The 25,663-nt window shown below is 35.7% G+C and overlaps 2 pseudogenes; both read right to left on the bottom strand.

Moving 5' to 3' along the window:
* Window positions 1-386: 386 nt before the first annotated feature.
* On the bottom strand, window positions 387-8,328 carry LOC147297989 (L-type lectin-domain containing receptor kinase IX.1 pseudogene; annotated as a pseudogene).
* An 11,736-nt stretch (window positions 8,329-20,064) lies between these two features.
* On the bottom strand, window positions 20,065-22,254 carry LOC147297988 (L-type lectin-domain containing receptor kinase IX.1 pseudogene; annotated as a pseudogene).
* Window positions 22,255-25,663: the final 3,409 nt, after the last annotated feature.

Genomic DNA, 25,663 nt, shown 5'->3' with positions numbered 1-25,663 from the left:
TCAATTTAATAAATACATTACAAAAATAAAATACAAAAATTTTTGGACACAGGTTTATCAAAATTAATAAATTAGGTGAAGTGATGCTGATGGATAAGAATTTGTTGTAGAATATGCCGTGAACTGTGAGGAATTGGTGCTATAACAATTGGCTGAAGGCAACCAGTAGTTTATGTAGACAACATTGAGAGTTGTAGTAGTGGGGTAGGAAAGGTGGCCATTGGCATCTTTGATGGGAGACTTGGAAGTTAAGCACTTGAATTGCTTGTTGTATTGAAGGTCTGCTATTGTAATCTGGATGTGCACACTACAGCCCAACAAAATAGTACAGAACTTAAACATAAATTACTAAAAAATTTATTTACTGGTATATCATAATAATTAGATTAGACTTGTTGTTTGTACAAAAGTGATGCAGATGGAGAAGAATTTGATGCAGAAGATGTGGTGAACTGAGAAGAATTGGTGCTGTAACCATGGCCTGAAGACTCGGTTTAACCTCTTTCAAAACCAGTAGTATCACTGGACAAGATTGAGAATGATACTGGAGGATCAAAATGTTAGTTTCACGTTGGTGACCCATTTACCCACTACATGTTTTTCATGTATGTTGGACTCCACAAATTAAGGAAGCCAGTAAACACATAATTGCTTTTAGATTAAAGTCCATGATGGGTGGTTTTCTAAATAGCACGTTCTTATCAGTTTCTGTGGCCCTTTACTCTCCTCTATAATAGACACAGACCCTTGAACATATTGTGTAACTTAACTATTAATTCCATCAGTAAAAGAAACAACATGTGTAAAGAGAGACAGAGAGTAGAAAAAGTCTCAGGATTAAGATTTGTCTAAGAAGTTTCAATCATCAGTCTCCATCAATTCTCAATGGCCAACAACGGTATGTAACTCTGATCTTAACTCCATTATCCTTAAGATATATTGTATTCAAATGTTGAAGTTCCGCATAATTTTATTCAATTGATTTACTCACAATTGGTATCAGAGCATGGTTATGAATCAATGTATCTTAGAATTATTTGATATTGGGTAGAACTTTAATTAACTAGAATTATTGTTGATCATTTTATTTGTTTCCAATACAAATTACTAGAATGATGTCGAAACTGTGAGTGGTTTCTTGTTCAGCATTTCATCTTGATCTCATTTTGATTAATAGTTTCATACTTTTATTTAAACTATTAGTGTTCTACGTGTTATACTTTTGAATGATATTGTATGACATTTATTAGAGAATATTGTTGGTTAATTTTGTGTTCATATGGTTTATTGTTTGATGGTCGCCAAAGTGACCCAAATTAGTAAGCTTCATGAATATTAAATTACATGAAAGATTAATCATTATAAAATGATATAAAAGACAATAATATTCTCGATGGCAGTCATAATTAGGAGATTGAGACTAACCCAAAGGAAGTCACTTTCAATTAATTATGAACTGGATGGAGTAATGTAATTTATGTAATTTAGTATGGTAGATTTGGATACCCAAAGGTAACATGTCTAACTATGTAAGTGACATAAAATACATTAGCCCTCTATAGGTGATAATTTTGCACCTATAAGAATATTAGACACTAGATATACTAAGGTTTCGCCCAAAGGAGTTATCATAGTGATATCAATTGTCTATATTTGATTAATATTAAAATTCTATGTTAAAGACTTTTGGCCTTAACATGAGCATTGATACTTTTTATTTCAGTGAATGTTCCCACTTCTTTGCATTCCCATGCATCTAGCATTCCGACCCTCAATGGGTCAAACTTTTCTGAATGGTATGAGCAGGTTCAATTCACGCTGGGTGTGTTAGATCTTGACATGGCTCTTTTGGTTGAAAGACCTAAAAAAGCTAATGATGATGCAGAACAGGTTTTGAAAGCCTGGGAGAGATCAAACAGACTCAGTCTTATGTTTATGAGGATGACTATTGCAAATAACATCAAGACATCCCTTCTTCAGACTGATAATGCAGTGGAATACTTAGCTGCTGTGAAAGAACGCTTTAAATCAGTTGATAAGTCACTTGCAGGCACACTCATGGCAGAATTAACTACTATGAAATATGATGGTAACAAGGGAGTTCAAGATCATATCCTTAATATGACTGACAAAGCTGCAAAACTTAGAGCTCTTGAAATGCAGGTGGATGAATCTTTTTTGGTGCAATTCATTCTCAACTCACTTCCTGCTCAGTTCGGCCCATTTGAGATCCACTATAACACTCACAAAGATAAGTGGAATTTGAATGAGCTGACTGGTATGTGTATTCAAGAGGAAGTGAGATTAAGGCAGGAAGGGCATCAAACTGTGCTGGCTGTAACTCAAGGAGGTTTTAAGAAAAGAGGAAAGAAATTTCCACCAATGAAAAGAAATGGACCTGGGGAAAGTAGCCAGGGCCATGGAAGTAACTTCATTGTCAAATGCTACTTCTGTGGCAAGAAAGGACATGTGAAGAAAGATTGCAACAACCGTAAGGCTTGGTTCGAAAAGAAAGGTATGAATACTTCTTTTGTATGTTATGAATCAAATCTTGCTGAAGTTCCTTCTAATACTTGGTGGATTGACTTTGGGGCCACAACTCACATAACAAATTCAATGCAGGGATACCTTATAAGCTGGAAACCGAAGGAAAGTAAAAGATTTGTCTATATGGGGAACCGTCTTAAAGCAGAAGTTGTAGCTGTTGGAACCTATTGCTTACTCCTTGAGACGGGTCATCAGATGGATCTTATGAACACTTTTTATGTACCTTCGATTTCTAGGAATTTAGTTTCTTTATCTACTTTGGATGTTGCTGGATATTCAGTTTTATTTGGTTGTAGAAAACTCAGTTTGATGTTTAATTCAATTATGGTTGGTTCTGGTATTTTATATGATGGTTTATATAAAATTTCTTTGAATCATGAGTTTGCACAATCTTTAGTAACCCTGCATTCAAATGTTGGTTTAAAACGTGGCCTAATTAATGAAAAATCTTTAATTTTGTGGCATAGAAGACTGGGGCATATCTCCAGGGATAGAATTGAGAGATTGGTGAAGAATGAAATTTTGAATGATCTAGACTTCACTGATTTTGAAGTGTGTGTGGATTGCATTAAGGGAAAGCAAACCAAACACACTAAGAAAGGTGCCACAAGAAGCACTGAGCTTTTTGAGATAATACATACAGATATTTGCGGACCACTGTTCATTCCATGTTTTACTAGAGAGAGGTACTTTATCACCTTCATAGATGATCTATCTCGTTATGGTTATGTATATCTAATACATGAAAAGTCTCAAGCCATTGACATCCTTAAGGTGTACATTACTGAGGTCGAGAGACAATTAGATAGAAAGGTTAAAATTGTGAGATCAGATAGAGGTGGAGAGTTTTATGGTAGATGTGATGAGTCAGGACAAAATCCTGGCCCATTTGCCAAATTTCTTGAAAAGCATGGCATTTGTGCTCAATACACAATGCCAGGTATGCCACAGCAGAATGGAGTTGCTGAAAGGCGTAACCATACGCTTTTAGACATGGTTAGGAGTATGATGAGTTTTACTACTATACCTAAATCATTGTGGAATGAAGCTTTAAAGACATCAATGTATATCTTAAACAGAATTCCTAGTAAGGCAGTCCCAACAACTCCTTTTGAGTTGTGGACTGGTAGGAAACCTAGTTTAAGACATTTACATGTTTGGGGTTGTCCAACGGAAGCAAGAATCTTTAACCCACATGAGAAAAAGTTAGACTCAAGATCAATATATGGATATTTCATTGGTTATCCAGAAAAGTCTAAAGGGTATAGATTTTATTGTCCTAACCATAGTATGAGGATAGTTGAAACTGGCAATGCTAGATTCCTAGAAAATGGCGAAATTAGTGGGAGTGAAGAATCACGAAAGGTGAATCTTGAAGAAATAAGAGTGGATATCCTACCACCTTTTCCTCTTCAAGATAATGTTGTTATTCCTTAGAATGCTCCGCAACCTGAAGTGAATGAACAACATAATGAAAATGCATCTCCACTCCATGAAGATATCATCATTGAAAATGTTGTAAAACCACCACAACCGGTAGTTCTGAGAAGATCTTAGAGAGAAATGAGGGCTGCAATTACAGATGACTATGTGGTGTATCTACAGGAATCTGATTATGATATTGGGATTAAGAAAGATCCGATTTCATTTTCACAAGCCATTGAGAGTGATGAATCTAGTAAATGGATAAATGCCATGAATGAAGAATTGAAATCAATGGACCAGAATTGTGTCTGGGATCTCGTCGAATTGCCTAATAATTGTAAGAAAGTCGGCTGTAAATGGATCTTTAAGACCAAGCGCGATGCTAAAGGCAATATCAAGCGATATAAGGCCAGACTTGTGGCCAAAGGTTTCACTCAGAAGGAAGGCATTGACTATAAAGAGACATTCTCTCCAGTGTCTAAGAAGGACTCACTTAGAATCATCATGGCACTTGTAGCTCATTATGACTTAGAGTTACATCAAATGGATGTGAAAACCGCTTTTCTGAATGAGAATTTGGATGAAGATATCTACATGGAGCAACCTGAAGGGTTCGCAAAGAAAGGAAAAGAAAATTTAGCTTGCAAATTAAAGAAATCCATTTACGGGCTTAAACAAGCTTCTAGGCAATGGTATATAAGGTTTAATGATATCATTACCTCATTCGGATTTAAGGAAAACACTATTGATCAGTGTATATGTCTGAAAATCAGTGGGAGTAAGTTTATCTTTTTGGTTATGTACGTGGATGATATTGTTAGCTAGTAGTGATCTTGGTTTGTTACACGAAACCAAGGAATATCTTGCCAAGAACTTTAAGATGGTTGATATGGGTGAGGCAGCTTATGTTATTGGCATAGAGATCTTTAGGGATCGATCTCGAGGATTGCTAGGACTATCTCAGAAAGGATATATCAATCAAGTCTTGGAGAGATTCAATATGCAGTTGTGTTCAGTCAGTGATGCACCAATAGTTAAAGGTGATAAGTTAAATGAAAAACAGTGTCCAAGGAATGACTTAGAAAGAGAAGGGATGAATAAGATTCCACATGCATCAGCTGTGGGGAGCTTGATGTATGCTTAAACTTGTACCAGACCGGATATTAGCTTTGCTATTGGAATGCTAGGTAGATATCAGAGTAACCCAGGAATGGAACATTGGAGGGCAGCAAAGAAGGTTATATCTTCAAGGGACGAAGGATTATATGCTCACATATAGTAGATCAGATCAATTAGAACTGATCGGGTACTCAGACTCGGATTTTGCTGGTTGCCAAGATAGCTTAAAATCCACATCTTGTTTTGTGTTTATGCTAGCTGGTGGGGTAGTCTCGTGGAAAAGTATAAAGCAGTCTATAACTGCCTCATCGACGATGGAGGCCGAGTTTGTGGCGTGTTTTGAGGCCCCGAATCATGCTTTATGGTTACATAATTTTGTCTCAGGACTTGGTGTTGTGGACTCCATTGCCAGGCCACTGAGAATATATTGTGATAATACTGCAGCAGTTTTCTTCTCTAAGAATGGAAAGTACTCTAGTGGTTCTAAACACATGGAACTTAAGTACTTGGTTGTTAGAGAAAGAGTCAAGGAACAACAAGTGTTAATAGAAAATTTAAGCACCACTCTTATGATAGCTGATCCGTTAACTAAGGGATTGCCTCCAAAGACATATAAGGAACATGTTGCAAGGATGGGTCTTTTGAGTAATTCATGATATGTGGTTTTGTGTGTTTTAATAATTATTGACATACTGCGCAGTAAAAGTTTGTTTATGTTTTTCCTGTTTCAAATTGTGCACATATTGTTTTGGCTGTTTTATTAACAGGAAATGTCTTAACAAGACAAATTACAGGGGCTATTAGGCATAATAGACTGGGTTACAAAAGTCATCAATTTTGTGGTACATAGAAGGGAATATGACGTAGATGTTATACAACCGCTATGACTCATGTTGATGATTTGGACTAATCAGAGTATCATAGCTTTAATAAGTATGGACTCACTGGCTGTTTTGAAAGACTTTTGTGATCACATATTCTTTTAGTGTGGAATCCAACTGAGTCAAAAAGTTTTATAAAATTGCATGTTTTGAAATATTCATAGTCTGCAATTCTGCATCTTGATAGTTTAATGGGTCAAGTGGGAGAATGTTAGTTTCACGTTGGTGACCCATTTACCCACTACATGTTTTTCATGTATGTTGGACTCCACAAATTAAGGAAGCCAGTAAACACATAACTGCTTTTAGATAAAAGTCCATGATGGGTGGTTTTCTAAATAGCACGTTCTTATCAATTTCTGTGGCCCTCTACTCTCCTCTATAATAGACACAGACCCTTGAACATATTGTGTAACTTAACTATTCCATCAGTAAAAGAAACAACTTGTGTAAAGAGAGACAGAGAGTAGAAGAAGTCTCAGGATTAAGATTTGTCTAAGAAGTTTCAATCATCAGTCTCCATCAATTCTCAATGGCCAACAACGGTATGTAACTCTGATCTTAACTCCATTATCCTTAAGATATATTGTATTCAAGTGTTGAAGTTCTGCATAATTTTATTCAATTGATTTACTCACACAAAATAGGTTGCCACTGGCATCTCTGATGGGAGAATGGGCAATGGAACTTCCAAGTTAAGTACTTGAATTGCTTGTTGTATCAAAGGCCTGACATTATAATCTGGGTGAGCACACCACAACCCAACAATCATCAAGCATTCCATTTGTTTCTCATTAAAATCTCCGCACAGTTTTGGATCGGCTGCTTCGAGGACTTTCCCTTCTCCATAAAGCTTCCAAACCCACTCCACCATGTTAATTTGACTGCTATCAAGCTTGGGATCGACCGGTTTTCGACCACAGGCTATCTCCAAAGCCACAATTCCAAAGCTATAGACATCTGATTCTTTGCTAGCCTTTCCTGTAGTGACACATTCAGGAGCCATGTAGCCCATGGTTCCAGCCAGAACCGTTGTTTGTGATTGTTTTCCATGATCCACAAGCCGAGCTAACCCGAAATCCCCAAGTTTCGCGTTGAAATTCGAGTCCAACATAACATTGCTGGCTTTGATATCCCTGTGCAGCACACATTGCTCCCATTCTTGGTGTAGATAGAACAACCCAGAGGCCAAGCCTTGAGCAATTCTGTATCTTGCCTCCCAAACTAACAAGCTTTTTGCTTTGAATAGATGGGAATCTAAGCTGCCGTTGGGCATGAACTCGTAAACAAGTAGGAGTTCTCCTTTTTCATGGCACCAACCGATGAGTTGCACCAGATTCCTGTGCCTAAGTCGACTGATGATCCTTACTTCTGCAGCATACTCCTTCATCCCTTGTTTAGACCTACTTGATATCCTCTTGACAGCAACATATGAGTTCAACTCTTTTATGAAGCCTCTATAAACCCCACCAAACCCTCCCTCTCCAAGCTTCTCTGCCTCTGGAAAATTACTCGTCGATCGAGCCAATTTTCTGTAGGAAAACTTCCTGGGGCCTGTCCCCTTTTCAAATTCCTCATCGATGGAGTCATTAACCATTGGATCTTCATCGCTACTATCCCCTGTTTCCTTCTTCTTCCAAAAGATGAACCAAACCAATCCCACCATACCAATCAAGATTACACATCCACCAACACCCAGCCCAACTGCTAGTCCTGTATTGCCACTTCCTGAGTTGGGTTTAACACTGGTGCTTGGCGGAGGAACTACTGATGTGGTGGTTGTTGAATTCTCATCACGCAGTGAAGGTGAATTAAAACTCCATGAGTTGATCTTGTGCAGAGCAGTCAGAGCACCTGTTGCAGCTGAGAACCCAACAATGACCAAATCCGGCAGGTACTGAATCAGATCCACATTGTAATCAAGATAACTCATCACTCGGACACCATTCACATAAGTAGTGAAGGCAACGCTAAGATTTTTTGAGCTAGAATCATAACTGATCCGAGCACTATTTATTTGTCCATCAGTAATACTACCATTCCAAAGCTTTGTATTATTAGACTTGAGAGAATTTATGTCAATACCGACGTGATCACCAGCAGGATCTGCGGATAGCCAGTCGTTCTGGAAGATATCAAACTCCACCGCGACAAACGGGTACGTCGACATGTTTCCATTTGCAACGGGGAGGCCAAGGTTGCCACCACTTCCTAGTGTGCTGTTGAGTAAGGACCCGTTTGGCGCCAGGAAGAAGGCGAGCCCGTCAGCATAGGGGGTTTTGTGTTGGGAATCGATTACAAATGTGAAATTAGTGGTGAAATCAGCGAGTTTACCTGTGGATTTTTGGCGGAGGAGTCAAATCTGCAGGGCTATAATCATATTGATTTTTAACTATTAAAAATCAATATTGATTTTTAATATTAAAGCATTATATATGTGCAGTAGTACTGTTTCCTGTTTGTAACTAGTAAATCATATTGATTTTTAAAACATATATATACATAATAAAATAATAAGTCCTATAATCATTTGCTGTACGTGTCGGAGTGAGAAACTTTTAAGATGGAAATTTTTTTATGTACAAGGGTGACATTTGCGTAGGTGATAAAAGACATTTTGCTTTGAACGACTGGCTCACGCTTGGAGATGCTTTAGAGCATGTAGAATGGCTTTTTACAATATGCTATATTATATGTTATATTTAGTATGATTTTTTGCATTTAGTAATAATTTTTGTGCTTTTTACTCTAATGGCACAAAAGTTATAGTTATATGTTAGTATGGTTATATTTTTAATATATTTATATATATCTTTATAAATTAAATTAACTAGTTCAATTAAGCTGCAACATAGTAGAGAGATGGACAGAGGAGAGAAGAGAGATAAAGGGAGAGGGAGGGAAGAAGAAAAGAGGAAGAAGAGAGGGGGAAAGAGAAAGGGTCTGGTACAAACGGAGACCATGAACGCCCAGATTTGTAAAAGATGGCCCGCAAAGGAATTATAAGGCATTTGGTGTGTTTTGAGTAATAAAAAAATGTGTCAGTACCTAATAATTAATAGACTCAATTTTTTATGTACTAAGGGTCACATTTGCGTAGGTTGATAAAGACATTTTGCTTTGAACGTCTGGCTCAATAGCTCATGCTTGGAGATGCTGTAGAGCATGTAGAATGGCTTTTTACAATATGCTATATTATATGTTATATTTAGCATGATTTTTAATATTTAGCAATAATTTTTATGCTTTTTGTTTTAATGGCACATAAGCTATAGCTATATAGCCTATATGTTAGTATGTTTATATTTTTAATATATTTATATATATCCTTATAAATTAAATTTAATATATTAAATTATTTGAATAATTATATTATTGTAAATATTTTAATGAGATATTTAATATGGACCCAATATTAAATATATTTAAATATTATTAGTTTAATACCCAAATTAATATTTTAGTAAAATGTACAATGGTATGACTAAATGCTATGTTATATGCTAAATATAGCAGAATGTGTTAAAAAACTAATTACAATGGCATGACTAAATTTAGAATTTGTTATGCTATTTTAAATTTTTCACTATATATAGCAGAAAATTTAGCAATTGTTATTAAGGAACTCAAGAAACTGATGGGCCAACAATGTGAAAAGTATGGATAAAAAAAGAGAAGAAAAGGCAGGTGAAAGAAATTAGTGGCTGTTGAATGAAGGAAGCACGAAGAGAGAGAAAAGGAATTCACGTGGCTGTGGGATTCACGTTGTAGCAAGATTGGCATTGATGATGGCCAGCTGTCATGGGCTGATTGGCCCATTTCAAATTTTGGCCTGTTGCATTTTTGGGCTGCAACCAACAGCTCTTAGGCATAAAAAATAATAATTGGAAGGTAGATGGTATATTGCAAAATTCCAAAAATTATAATAAATGAAGGTATATTTAATATTGAGGTCCATTGATTTTAACTACTAAATTTCAATAACTTTTTAGTTTAGGTATCAAAATTAAATAGCATTTTAGATTAGGTACTAGTTGAAAAGTCAAATAAATTAATAAAGTAAAAGGTATTAGAATTTACATATATTACATCACATGCCACTACAATAAAAAAATAAAAAAAATATTATATCACAAATATTACATTAATTTATACTATATTGTATTAAAAAAAAAAATCAATCCAGTCACAACTTAACTGTGATTGTCTTGGTAAATTGAAAGAGACAACTTACACCACTATACTATATATTATTTTGAGTAAAAATATTGTTTTGACATATATTTATACTATATTGTAGTATTATTTCTTTAAAAAAAATTCAATTAAGTCTCAACTTAACTGTGACTGTCTCACAACTTAGATGTGACTGTCGTACAGTCACAACTAAATGTGAAGTTGAGACTATATTAGCAAATTTTCAAGATAATATAAAAGTCTCAAGGGCAATTTTGTCAAAACCTTATAAATTTTAACTAACACTCATCATATGTAGGCCAAAGGATAAAAATGTCAAATGAAAAAAGCTTAAATCAAAGAGGCTAATATATTTGTGATCTAATCTAAAAAACTACATTTAAATTTGGTAGTTCAATTGAAAAATTATATGGTCTTCATGCTATACCAAAAAATTATTGAAATTTGGTATTTAATCCTAATTTTCTATTAATATTGGGCTTATATTAAAGATTTCATTCAAATATTTACAATGATATAATTATTAAAATAATTTAATATATTAAATTTAAATTTTAAGGATATATATGAATATATTAAAAAACTTAAACATACTAATATATAGCTATAGCTTTTGTGTCATTGGAGCAAAAAACACAACAGCTATTGCTAAATGTTAAGAGTCATGCTAAATATAGCATATAGCAAAAAACCATTGTACATGCTTTAAGGGAGAAACGAGGTTCTAATCGAGTCATTATAACTTATAGAGCAAATTACAACAATGGTTATCGAATTTTATCCTTAATATCATTTTGGTTCATTAATTTGTTTTTTGAACTCTATACTCTAAAGTCAATAATCTACAAATTTTCACCTGTGTATCACTTGAGTTAATTCTGTCAATTTCATCCATTTTTTCCGTTTATTTTAGTTACGTGTCAAGCATATGAGCCCCTTTTGAAAGGTAAAAATTGTAACTCACCTATCTCTTTAAAATTGCCATAAAAATATATATGGAATTGATGGAATGAACTAAAATGATACACGAGTAAAAGTTCGTGAACTATATAATTCAAAAAATAAGTTCGTAGTCCAAAATGATACTTGAGTTAGTAAGCAACTAACCATGGTATGTGATAAGTACATCTAAAATATTCTAATGGATTTAAGTTGGGGAACAAGTAGCGGACAATATATCTAACCATTCGATTTAAAACAATAATTAATTGAAATTAAGAAATATTGAAGTGAATTTAGCCTTTAGATACATTGTCCCTCAAAGTAACTTCCTTATGTTTGTCCATTTATATAAGGGTAATCCTATTATTAAGTTAAAGGAAATGGTGAACTTAGATATGTGCAGTCCTTTATTATTAAGTTCACCATTTACTGAACTTTTGCTGTTAGGTAATCAGAGAGTAATGTTGTATTTGGTGTTGAATCCAGCAGCCACTGTTGAATGGAAGTCAAGTCTCTGGTCTAGAACCAAGGAAATAACAAGGGGGAAAGTTTACTACACCACCCTTTTTCTTTTCTAGTTTTTTTATAGTTGGATTGGGTATTCTGGAAAGTGGAAAACTATTACAATTATAAAATAAATTACAAGACGTACATTTGTATGCAGGTATATCACAATTGTTAAATTAGACATATGGCTTTTACCAGAATGATATGTATGAACAAGAATTTGTTGTAGAAGATGAGGTGAACTATAAAAACTACTTGATCCCCTTTTCCAGAACTAGTAGCATCACTAGACAACATTAGGATGGGCAATGCAACTTCAAAGTTAAGCACCTTGAATTGCTTGTTGTATAGAAGGCCTTAAGTTATATAATTCAGGTGAGCACACCACAACCCAACAATCATCAAGCACTCCATTTGTCTCTCATCAAAATTCCCACAAAGTTTTGGCTCTGCTGCTTCAATGACTCTCCCTTCTCCACAAAGTAGATGTATACAATATCAATTCTTACTATATATATAACTTAACTGACAAGAACTATTACCTAGCATTCAAGTCGATCTATACGTACTAACTCCAGATCTGTTGAGAATAATCTAGACTTCTCTAGTTATTCTGGTGGTTGAAATTAATTAAGTGTTAGCTGTGTTTTGTTTTTCTATATGTGTCTTTTCAGTTTTCTATATAATATTTAATGTTGTGTGGGCAGTCTTATCTGTTAGAGAGTCTAGCTATTTAAAGCTTGTCTTGTATGCTACTGCAGAATCAATATCAGAAGCATTTTTCAGTTATACAAAATTTTCTACGTAGTCAAGAGAACAAGTTTCTTCTCTTGGACTCTTAATATCAATATCCATTCCATCATAGTGGTATCAGAGCTCAGTAGTAGATCCATGGCTTCAAACAACAACATGATGCAGCCCCAACTTCCAAAGTTCACTGGGAAGAATTATAACCAGTGGAGCATTCAAATGAAGGTGTTGTATGTTGCTCAAGATCTATGGGAGATTGTTGAAAGTGGTTTTGTGGAGCCAGAAAATCAAGAAGACCTCACTCAACAGCAAGTCACTGAGTTGAAAGAGATTCGCAAGAAGGATAAGAAGGCATTATTTTTCATTTTTCAAGCTGTGGATGAAGTCATTTTTGAAAGAATTTCTACTGCTACTACTGCAAAGCAAGCATGAGGCACTCTTTATGCATCCTACAAGGGTGAAGATAAGGTCAAGATGGCAAGATTGCAAACTTTAAGAGGTGAGTTTGATATGTTGCGTATGAAAGAATCTGAATCAGTTGAAGATTACTTTAATCGTGTTATTACTCTTGTTAATCAATTGAGGATTAATGGAGAAAAAATTGAAGATCAAAGAGTTGCTGAAAAAATTCTTCGAAGCATGTCTCGCAAGTTTGAGTATATTGTGGTGGCAATTGAAGAATCCAAAGATCTGTCCACTTTGTCACTTGACAGTCTGATGGGTTCTCTTCAATCTCATGAGCTACGCTTGAAGCAATTTGATTCTAGTCCTATTGAGCAAGCTTTTCAATCTCAAGTCTCTTTCAGAGGAAGCTTTAGAAGAGGAAGAGGCAACTTTACTCGTGGGCGAGGAAGAACTAGTCCAGGTCATGGCTATATGAATGATAAAAAAGAAACTAATTTTCAAGGCTCTCCAAGCAATCAAGTTCCAGCAAGAGGAAGAGGACAAGGACGTGGAAGAGGAAGAGGTCAAGGTTCCTTTCTCTCAAATATTCAATGCTACAATTGCAAGCAATATGGGCACATAAAAGCAAACTGCAGAAACAAGACAAATGGAGGAGATGAGTCCAGCTTTATGCATGAAAAGGCTTCAGACCATGAAAATGATGATGTGGTTCTACTTGCTTGTGCAGCTGCCAAGGAGGGAAGAGTTTGTGCAGACATATGGTATTTGGACAGTGGTTGTAGCAACCATATGACAGGAAATAAAGATGCATTTATCAATTTTAATGATGCCATCAGTTCTGAAGTAAAAATTGGTGATGGTGGTAAGCTTGTGGCTAAAGGATGTGGAGATATCCTATTTCTTTCCAAGTCAGGAGAACAAAAACGAATCTGCAATGTGCTATATGTTCCAGATTTGAACTATAATCTTCTAAGTGTGGGGCAGCTCATTCGTAAAGGCCATGAAGTTTTTTTCAAAGGAGACCATTGCGTGATTAGAGACAAGTACAACTCTCTGATTACAAAGGTGCAGATGTCAGGAGATAATATGTTTGCTTTGAATATCAAGTATGAATCTTTTACTTGCTTGAGTGCTCTTATCAAGAACTCATCTTGGTTATGGCATCTCCGCTATGGCCATTTGAGTTTCAGCACTTTATCTTTGATGGGGAAACAACATATGGTGAGAGGGCTGCCAACTATAGAGCATCAAGGGCAAGTTTGTGAAGCATGTGTACTGGGAAAGCATCAGAGAAACTCATTTCAGACTGGAAAATCATGGAAAACATCTCAGCCACTTGAGCTTGTGCACACAGATGTATGCGGACCCATGAACACAACATCCACTGGAGGTAATCGTTATTTTCTGACCTTCATTGATGATTACAGTAGAAAGACATGGGTTTATTTTCTCAAACAAAAATCTGAGGTGTTTACTTACTTTAAGTTTTTCAAAGCTTTAGTTGAGAAGCAAAGTGGATTTGTCTTGAAAACCTTGCGGTCAGATCAAGGTGGTGAGTTTACATCTAATGAGTTTGATGATTTCTTGAAAGAGAATGGGATTAGGCATCAGTTTACTGCACGGTACACCCCACAACAAAATGGGGTCGCCGAAAGGAAGAACATGACCATCATGGAATTGGCAAGGAGTATGTTGAAAGCCAAAGGAATGCCGAATCGTTTTTGGGCAGAAGCAGTGGCGTGTGCAGTATATCTTTTAAATCGTGCATCATCCAAAAGTGTTGAAGACAAGACTCCTCAAGAAGCTTGGAGTGGCCAAAAGCCTTGTATCAGCCATTTGAGAGTCTTTGGCAGCATAGCCTATTCTCATATTCCTGATGAAACAAGAAGCAAATTGGATGACAAGTCAAAGAAGTGTATTTTGGTTGGGTACAGTGAGAAGGCCAAAGCTTACAAGCTATTTAACCCATTGACCAACAAGATTGTTGTCAGCCGGGATGTAAAATTTAATGAGGAAGAAGCCTGAGATTAGAATGGAGCAGAAAAGAGAAGTTCAATGTTGCTGGATATTTCAAACTTATCATCTCCTCCACCAACAACTCCAATTTTATCTCCACCATCATCAGCACCATCATCACCAGTCTCATCATCATCTTTTTCTAATGAGAACAGCGAAGAAGAAGACGTGGAACCAAGGAGATCAACTCGGCCTCATCAACCATCCACAAGGTATCCAACTAGTGAATATGTCATGATCGCTAACGATGGTGCAGCCTTTGCTTTATTTGTAGATGCAGATCCTATTACATTTGAAGAGGCTTCAAAAGATGAAAAATGGGTGAAGGCTATGGATCAAGAAATTGATTCCATCAAGAAGAATGACACATGGGAGCTGGTTTATCTTCCTAAAGAAAAGAAGCCCATTGGTGTGAAATGGGTGTATAAAACCAAGTTGAATGCCTAAGGAGAAGTGGAGAAATACAAAGCTCGTTTAGTAGCTAAGGGCTACAAGCAAAGTTATGGAGTGGATTACAATGAAGTGTTTGCTCCAGTTGCTCGCTTTGACACCATTCGTATGGTGTTAGCTCTTGCTGCCCAAAATCAGTGGATTGTCTTTCAAATGGACGTGAAGTCAGCCTTTTTGCAGGGCATCTTGGAAGAGGAAGTATATATCGAGCAACCTCCTGGTTATGTGCAGAAATGTGAAGAAGGAAAAGTGTGCAGATTGAAGAAGGCATTGTACGGATTAAAACAAGCTCCAAGAGCTTGGTACAGTAGAGTCGATGCATTCTTTCAAGAATATGGGTTTCACAAATGCCCATATGAACACACTCTTTACAGAAGGAAGAATTCCCAAGGTGAGATTTTATTTGTCTGCTTGTATGTGGATGACTTGATTTTTACTGGAAGTAGTGTTAAAATGTGTGATGATTTCAAGTTAGCCATGTCCAAAAAATTTGAGATGACAGATTTGGGTTTGCTTCATTTCTTCCTTGGAATTGAAGTCAAACAAAATGGAAATGGTATTTGTATCTCTCAAAAGAAATATGCCAAGGAATTGGTGAAGAGATTCAGACTTGAAGATGCTAAGTCAGTCAGTACTCCTATGGAAGTTGGTGTTAAAGTTGGGAAAAATGATGGAGATTCAAAAGTGAATCAAACACTCTTTCGTAGTCTTGTTGGTGGTCTTATGTTTCTAACTACTACAAGACCAGACCTTGCATTTTCTGTGAGCTTCCTTAGTCGGTTTATGGAATCACCAAGAGATGTTCATTGGGAGCTTGGAAAGAGGATACTGAGATATGTGAAGGGAACTCTCAATTATGGCCTTCATTATTATTCTGTGAAAAATTCAAATTTGATAGGTTACAATGATAGTGATTGGGCTGGAAGTGTTGATGATTGCAAGAGCACTTCTGAAAATTTAATTTAGGTGATCTGTTCACTTAATAAACTTGATTAATTTCACTTTCAGTGATCGGACTCCAATTTTTGGTTTATGTGATCACTCAGGAACTAGTCAAACAAACACAACTCAGACGGTTCAGTAACGAAAATATGAAACTCCAGATTGACTTCTAAAAACCAAAAATCACTTCTGTAAACAACACAAATCAAGCACACCAAGGATCAAGTGACATCCTATACACTCAGAGGACCCATCACAGTAGGCATCCCAGTGTTATCCACAACTACAGTGGTGTGTGTTTAGCTAGACAGTTATATAAGGCATATATCAATTTCAAGCATATAGCTACAGTACAGATTTGTGTTTAAAAGTTGAGTGAGTCAGTAAGCATAACAACACAAACAAGGAAGACAAATGCACACAAGATGTTCACCCAGAAAAACCACAAAGGGTAAAAACTGGGGGTCTATCCAGCTGACCAAGCAATCCACTAAATGAGAAGTTCAATACAAAGGGAGCACACAGCACACAAGCTCAATCACTAAGTCCTAGACTAAGTGGCAGCTTTCTTACCCCTTTGTGCAACTTCCATAAGCAAGGCAATCGGTCATTCATGAAGAAGGCAGCTCCACTCCAAGCTCATCAACCCATGGCACCAATTCGCATCAAGCCCAGTAGATTCATCAATGCATGAACATGATATGCCAATGTAGGATTCTTAAAAAGAAGATCAACCTTCTCAAGCTAGAGGCATGAAAAGGTTGATATTGAATCCTTCAACTAAAAACTAAAATGAAGGTATTTGAAGAATATATAAGAAGATTTAAACACTCAAACCCATTTAGAATTTTAGATGAAACAAAAAACAAGTTCAGAAAATCTTTTTGATTTTTCAAGAATTAAAAGACCATTTTCTGAAAATGTTAAAGATGAGCACTTAACCTCGAAAATACCCAGACGTGAAACCCCAAAAAATGCACGCTCAAAATGCTCATCCACACACCCAAAAAGATCTGAACAGAATGCACCATATACCCGCACACACCCACGCAACTTTCATGTTTGCCCAAGCCACGTGGAAGCCAATCAATGGTTGTCCACAAGAGACGAATGAGGGGCATATTCTCTTTGTCCTAGAGGGGTATCCTAGTATTACTAAGGATAGGAATGAGGAGCTGTAAAAAAGAATTTTGCTTTATTTTGCAAAAATCAGAAATGGGAAAGATGATGAATAGTGCTGATGTGTGAAGGTGTGTGGCGTGAATGGCAAAGATGCAATCAGATCTGATTGATACAGTAGGGGAACCAAGCCATGTGCAATGCACATGCATGTTTAGTAAAAAACAGAACATGGGCTTTCAATGAAATGGGCTTTAAAAGTAAAACCCGAAATGGACCCACTGTAGTGACTGTGACTTAAGTATCAACCACTGTACGTGAAAAACATTATTCTTTATGATCAGTGAATGACTAGTCAAATAGACAAAAAACTGATATTTTCATGAAATGAATGAAGTGCAGTATACCTTGAGTCTTTGTTCATTCTTGACTTCTTCAATACAGCTGAACTTGACCTTAATCTAGCCTAGAGCTTGTGAGTGATTAAATAAAAATAAATACAATTGTTTTGACAAGGAAAATAGCCAATATAACAAATCCTAGAAACTAACAACTTCAGGTTACGTTTTTGGCATTGGTTCAAGTGCAGTTTCATGGTCATCCAAGAAACAACCTGTTGTGGCTCTCTCATCTGTAGAATCAGAGTATATTGCTCTTACCTCTGCTGGTTGTCAAGCTAGGTGGTTAAGAAGCATCATGGAAGAATTGGATCAAGCTCAAGAAGGTCCTACCAGGATGTTTTGTGATAACAAATCTGCCATATGTCTATCCAAGAATCCAATATTTCACAGCAAGAGTAAGCACATCAAGATTAAGTTCCATTTTATTCGAGAATTAATCAAGGGAAAAGAAGTTGAAGTTCAGTTTTGCAAGTCTCAAGACCAACTTGCAGACTTATTCACTAAACTATTGAAGAAGGACCTGCTCGTCAAGATGAGGACTTTAATTGGAGTTAAAGAAGTCTAGCTTAAGGGGGGCTGTTGAGAATAATCTAGACTTCTCTAGTTATTATGGTGGTTGAAATTAATTAAGTGTTAGCTGTGTTTTGTTTTTCTATATGTGTCTTTTCAGTTTTCTATGTAATATTTAATGTTGTGTGGGCAGTCTTATCTGTTAGAGAGTCTAGCTATTTAAACCTTGTCTTGTATGCTACTGCAGAATCAATATCAGAAGCATTTTTCAGTTATACAAAATTTTCTACGTAGTCAAGAGAACAAGTTTCTTCTCTTGGACTCTTAATATCAATATCCATTCCATCAAGATCAACAAAGAAAAATTCAGCATACTATAAGGAAAAGAGAAGCATGCACACAATAATAATGTCGAAAAGATAAGACTATTTTGTACCGTACGTTTTGAATGATATTATATGCTCAGAATTATCTGTATTGAAGCATGATAATTGAAACAATTTAGAAAGCATGATAAGGAAGCATATGACAAATTGTACATTTGTACGTCTTTCTTTATTAAGGCAAACAGTTTTGAGATATAATGTGGATTTGATGGACAGTAACTTTTAAGACTATAATGTGGTATTGATATTGTTGATGTAATTTCCTTATTGCTTTATTGGAATAATGAATATTTTCATATCAAAGAAACACAAAACAAAGCAACCCCACTTTACTAAAACATAAAGATGACAAGCTATCATAATTATTAAAGTTGATGACTTATTACATAAAATTGCTTGGTAGTTAACCCTTCCAAATTATTATGAATCAATTAAGTTTGGAAAGCTAGAATAATTTCTTTTCACTTATTTGATTTCCAAAGCAAGTATTCCATGTTCGATAAAAGGAAGAAGAAAAAAACGCAAGCATGACATGTATCAAATATATCCTTAAATTACAAACTTCAACAATGTAAAACCCAAATGTTCAACACAAATTAATACAATCATAATTTTTTACTAATAGAAATTGTTTCATCAAAACACAGTATTTAACTTTTAAATATTGGTGAAACACAAACAAAGAGCAAGGCACCATCTTCGATCATCTTTGTCATTCCTTCATATCATTTAAGACTCTCTCACATTCATGAGACCTGATCAACAAAAATCAATTTAAAAAATTAGTGGAACATTGGATTAGACGCCATTAAAACGTACGGTTCTAGTTGTGGCTTACAAAATATATGATGCCCTACTATAATGGTTAATTAAAAATTTCTAATGAATTAACCCTAAACCCTTTCTAATGAATTACAACAAGTACAACAATTTATGCTGTAGTGCAACAGTATATGATGCAAAGTAGATGTATACAATATCAATTCTTACTCTATATATAACTTAACCGGCAAAAACTATTAGCTAGCATTCAAGTCAATCTGTATATATACTAACTCCAGACAGAGAAAAATTCAGTACACAGTAAGGAAAAGAGAGGCATGCACACAATAATAATGTCCAAAAGATAAGACTATTTTGCTTTATTGGAATAATGAATATTTTCATATCAAAGAAACACTAAACACGAAACAAAGCAGTCCCATTTTTGTTTTGTATTTGCAACTGAAGGGATCCTGAATCAGTTTTCGAGCGTCAAACTAATCATTTGAGTCGGTCAAAGGTAAACAATCCACACCGAGCCTAGAAGATTCACAAAAGATTTTACCTCTCTTGCTGTCTAACTCCAAGGGTCGAACAGAGACTCGAACTCGAGTGCCTGAATTTACAATTACACTTCCAAACCAACTCCTCCAACACCTTAGTAAAGCAGCCCTTTTTATTTACTAGAAAAAAAAAACCCGTTCCCAGAGCAATGGTACACAACTAAAATATAAAGAGGACAAGCTATCATAATTATTAAAGTTGATGACTTATTACTTACCCTGTAGAAATTGACGGATGAGAATTTGTTGTAGAAGATGCGGTGAACTGCGAGGAATTTGTTGTGGTGTTATTACCATACGAAGACTCAGTTTGGCTTCCTTGAGAACCAGTAGTTGAATTCGTCATTGGAGGATGAAACGCAGGCACCTCTAATGGGAGATCGGGCAATGGAACTTCGAAGTTAAGCACTTGAATCGCTTGTTTTATAGAAGGTCTGAAATTATAACCTGGGTGAGCACACCACAGCCCAACAATCATCAAACACTCCATTTGTTTCTCATCAAAATCTCTCCCAAGTTTTGGGTCAGCTGCTTCAATGACTCTCCTTTGTCCATAAAGCTCCCAAACCCACTCCACCATATTGATTTGGCTACTTCCCAAGTTGAAAGCGATGGGTTTCCTCCCACATGCTATTTCCAAAGCAACAACTCCAAAGCTATAGATATCAGATTCCTTGCTAGCCTTTCCTGTTGTTAGGTATTCTAGAGCCATGTATCCCCTGGTTCCAGCCACAACCGTCGTTTGCGATTCTTTTCCATGGTCCACAAGTCGAGCTAACCCGAAATCCCCAAGTTTGGCGGTGAAATCGGAATCCAGCATAACATTGCTGGATTTGATATCCCTATGCAGCACACATTGCTGTCCATCTTCGTGTAGATAGCGCAACCCAGAGGCCAAGTCTTTGGCAATTCTGTATCTTGTCTCCCAAGGTAGCACGCTTTCTGCTTTGAACAAATGGGAATCTAAGCTGCCATTGGGCATGAACTCGTAAACAAGTAGTAATTTCTTTTGGTGGCACCAACCAATGAGTTGCACCACATTCCGATGCCTAAGTTGACTGATGATCCTTACTTCTGCTGCGTAGTCCTTGATCCCCTGTTTAGACCCTCTGGATATCTTCTTCACAGCAACATCTGAGCTCAAGTCTTTTATGAAGCCTCTATAAACCCCACCAAAGCCTCCTTCTCCAAGCTTGTTTGCCTCCTCAAAATTACTTGTGGCCTGAGCCAGCTCGGCGTTCGAAAACTTTCTTGGGCCAGTCCCCTTCTCAAATTCGTTGTCGTCAATCAAGTCACGAACAACAGGATCTTCATCAGTAGTTTCTCCACTACTTTCCGGCCTCTTCCTCCAGCAGATGAACCAAACCAAACCCAAGCCACCGAAAAGTAGAACACATCCAAAGATGCCTATTCCAATCTTTAGTCCTATTTTGGGGCTTGGCGCCGGAACTGATGGGTTTTTTGTTGCAGTCTTGAGTTCAGTTGAATTGAAACTCCATGAGACGATCTTGTGTAGAGCAACCAAACTACCGGTTGAAGCGGAGAAACCAACAATGACCTCATCCGGCAAGTACTGTTCCAGATCCAGTTTGTAAGAGAAAGTACGATACTCCACCACCGTATAAGAATAATCAGTGTAGTTAACAGTAAGATTTTTTGAGCTAGAATTATAACGAATCCAAGCACTATTTGTTATTCCATCCTGAATCCTACCATTCCAAGACTCAGTAACTTCAGACCTGGAAGAGTTGACGTCGATACCCACATGATTGCCGTCGGGATCGTTGAAGTATTTCTCTATGTTTTGGAAGATATCAAACTCCACCGCCACAAAGGAGTACCATACTGCCGGATCTGTGAGGTTTTCGACGGGGAGGCCCATACTGCCGCCTGCCAGTAAGCCGTTGAGGTTGGTTTCGCTTGGCGCTATGAAGAAGGCGAGCCCGTCGCCATAGGATGTTTTGTTTTGGGAATCGATGACGAATTTGAAATCTGTGGTGAAGTCGGCGAGCCTTCCGGTGGCTTTTTCGCTGAGGAGGAAGGGCTTGTAGTAGGTGGCTCGGCCGACGCTGTTGTTCTTGTTAGGGGCGTCGGCAGCGCTATTGGTGAGTCGGAGGAATTGGCCGTTGATAGAAGCATCTCCTTCTGGGATTATTAGAGTGTTGGACACATTATTGGGAAAGCTGGGGAAATCGAAGGTCAATGGAGTTACACAAGGGGCTAACAGAAACAAGAGAAGAAGAGTGAGTTGCATTTCTAACAGTAAAAGATGGACTACTGCGACTGAGAGTAATGTTAGTAATAATAGCAAGCTTGCAGAAATAACATTATCGTCTAAGTAGAGACTGAGATCAACCACAATTAACGTAGACATGTACTGCATGCAGTGTTCGATCATTTTTCCATCTTTGACTTACTTCCGAGCACGTAAAGATTGCTCAAAAGTAAACAACATGGATCAATGAATATTAAATAAATAAAAATATAATTAAATACTTTTTTTGCAGCCACCTGTTTGGCTGTTTCCTGTTGTAACTATTAAAGCATATTGATTTTTAAAACATATATGTACATAATATAATAGTAAGTCCTATAATCATTTGCTGTACGTGTCGGAGTGAGAAACTTTTAAGATGGAAAATTTTTTATGTACAAGGGTCACATTTGCGTAGGTTGATAAAGACATTTTGCTTTGAACGTCTGGCTCATGCTTGGAGATGCTGTAGAGCATGTTGAATGGCTTTTTGCAATATGCTATATTATATGTTATATTTAGCATGATTTTTAATATTTAGCATGCTATATTATATGCTTTTTGTGTTTTTTGTTTTAATGGTAGATAAGCTATATCTATATGTTAGTATGTTTATATTTTTAATATATTTATATATCCTTATAAATTAAATTAAATATATTAAATTATTTTAATAATTATATCATTGTAAATATTTAATATGGGCCTAATATTAAATATATTTAAATATTATTAGTTTAATACCCAAATTAATATTTTAGTATTTTTCATGTCAAAGTCAAATTTAGGAATTGTAAAATTTGAATACATGGCCAATTAACTCATGATAGTTGTTCATCCTCATGCCTCTTATTACAACCTTTTTAATCCATGTGAATATCATTTCCTCTCTCTCCTCATGTGACCCAACACTTTTTCAACCAATCACTTTCTTTCACTTAGTTTTTATTCTTTCTTTACTGAGAGCAGTTTGCTCACCTCCTTTATCTAAGGTGTATGCTCACCTCCCATCTAAAATGCTGCCATGTGTTTTAAAAATTAACCATGAGTTAATCTATTGTATTTATAGAAAATTAGGATTAAATACCAAATCCCAATAATTTTTTGGTATAGCATGAAGACCATATAATATTTCAATTGAACTACCAAATTTAAATGTAGTTTTTTAGATTATGGCCTCTTTGATATGAGTCTTTTCCATTTGACATTTTTATCCTTTGGCCCATATATGATGAGTGTTAGTTAAAATTTATAAGGTTTTGACAAAATTGCCCTTGAGGCTTTTATATTATCTTGAAAATTTGCTAATGTAGTCTCAACTTCACATTTAGTTGTGATTGTACGATACTCACAACTTCAAATTTAGTTGTGACTGAATGACAGTCAAATCTAAGTTGTAAGACAATCACAGTTAAGTTGTGACTTAATTGCATTTTTTTTTAGAAAAATTATACTACAATATAGTATAAATAGAGGTCAAAATAATACTTTTACTCAAAATAATATATAATATAGTGGTGTGAGTTGTCTCTTTCAATTTACCAAGACAGTCACAGTTAAGTTGTGACTGAATTGATTTTTTTTTTAATACAATATAGTATAAATTAATGTAATATTTGTGATTAAATATTATTTTTATTTTTTTATTGTAGTGGCATGTGATGTAATATTTATAAATTCTAATACCTTTTACTTTATTAATTTGTTTAACTTTTCAACTAGTATCTAATCTAAAATGCTATTTAATTTTGGTACCTAAACTAAAAAGTTATTGAAATTTAGTAGTTAAAATAATGAACCTTTGTATTTAATTATTTCTGATATTATAATGATGAGAGAGAAAAATAATTTGACAACTCTTTTCTATTTTTATCCTTATCTTTTATTACTCAACCTTTTTCCACTTTTTTATTACCTATTAATTTTTCTTTTCTCTTTTATTTAATTATTTCTAATAATTTTTGCTTCTTTTGTTTTTTTGCTCTTCTCCAGTACGCCTCTAGTATCTAAAAAACCACATGCATTAAACATTAAGTGAAAACGAGATCTTAAGTAAAATTATTTAGTGTATGTGTAAATATTAATATAATTTTGACTGATTTGTGTTGGTATAACCGTGACTTAGCCGCATTGGTGATTGCATGTCAGTCACAATTGTGATTACTACAAAGTGTGACTATCACAATTATGACTACATGAGAGTCACAGTTGTGACTGTCACACATTTACAGTTGTGTATCATACAATCATAACAATCATAATGTAATTGTGACTAACTTAACAAATGAAACACCAAAATGAAATTTTCAGACATAATTTGCAACTGAGTCATTATAAAAACATGTGCATACATAAGGCTTGAAAGTTGGGTTTGGTTACATGCCATGAAAGTACTTGATCTGTGTTTGAAGGGATTAATTGATGAAGGAGGGTGCTTTCGATTTTGGATTGAGGCAGCAATTGCATGATGTAATTAATTAATGGTCATCTCTCTTTGTTTTTGTCATCTCTGCGACAAAATCAGATTCATCATACCACCATAAACAGTGGTTCGAGGCTCCGTAAGAGTGTATGCATTTCAAAGGCTGTTTTGTGTCTTACTTTCAGCGACTCTCGATAAGATCTGCAACGTTTTTTTACAAAGATGAGGACGCAAAGCTGATCACTATGAGTCGGGGCGGTCTTCGCCGGATCTGCAACGCTGGCAACGTTTTCCCGTACGGGTGCTTGGTAATATTGGCTAATATAGTAATAGTCGATATCATTTATGTTATGTAGTCATTTGACTTTTTAACTAGTAGTTAAACTTAAATATCAACAAATTTTAGAAGTTAAAATGAAATATTATTGTGAATTGGTATCTAAACTCAATGGACTTAAATTTTAAAAAGAAAAAACTAAGAAGATAAAAAAAAAAAGATACATCAAGCCCCTCTCCACACCCCAGCCCTTGATGCTTCCCTCCCCTCTCCTCTTTGCTGGCCACCCCCTTCCTCATCCATTTCTCTCTTCCTCTTAAAGAGGTCTAGTGGGCAAATAACAGGGTATGAATATAGTTTCCCTTTAAATTAAATACAATTATAAAATAAATTACAAAAAATTGTATATAGGCATATCACAATTATTAAATTAGACTATAAGGAATTTGTCGTAGAAAATGCTGTGGACTATAAGGAATCGGTACTACAATCACCATTGCTTGAAGACTCAGTTTGGCCTATTTAAGAACCAGTAGTACATGGCCAAAAAAAAAAAGAACCAGTAGTACATGGCCAAAAAAAAAAGAACCAGTAGTACATGGCCAAAAAAAAAAGAACCAGTAGTACTATCACTAGACAACATTAGGAGTGACTGGAGGAACAGAATAAGTGGCCACTGGGTGAGCACCCCACTACCCAACAATCACAACAAGCATTCCATTTGTTTCTCATCAAAGTCCCCACACAGTTTTGGGTCAATTGTTTATCATCAAATGATTTTTGTTTTA

Source organism: Dryas octopetala, chromosome 1 (genome assembly GCF_963921425.1).
Source record: "Dryas octopetala chromosome 1, drDryOcto1.1, whole genome shotgun sequence".
Lineage (NCBI taxonomy): Eukaryota > Viridiplantae > Streptophyta > Magnoliopsida > Rosales > Rosaceae > Dryas > Dryas octopetala.
Note: the sequence above shows the minus strand (reverse complement) of the source record. Positions and strands in the feature narration are given on the sequence as shown.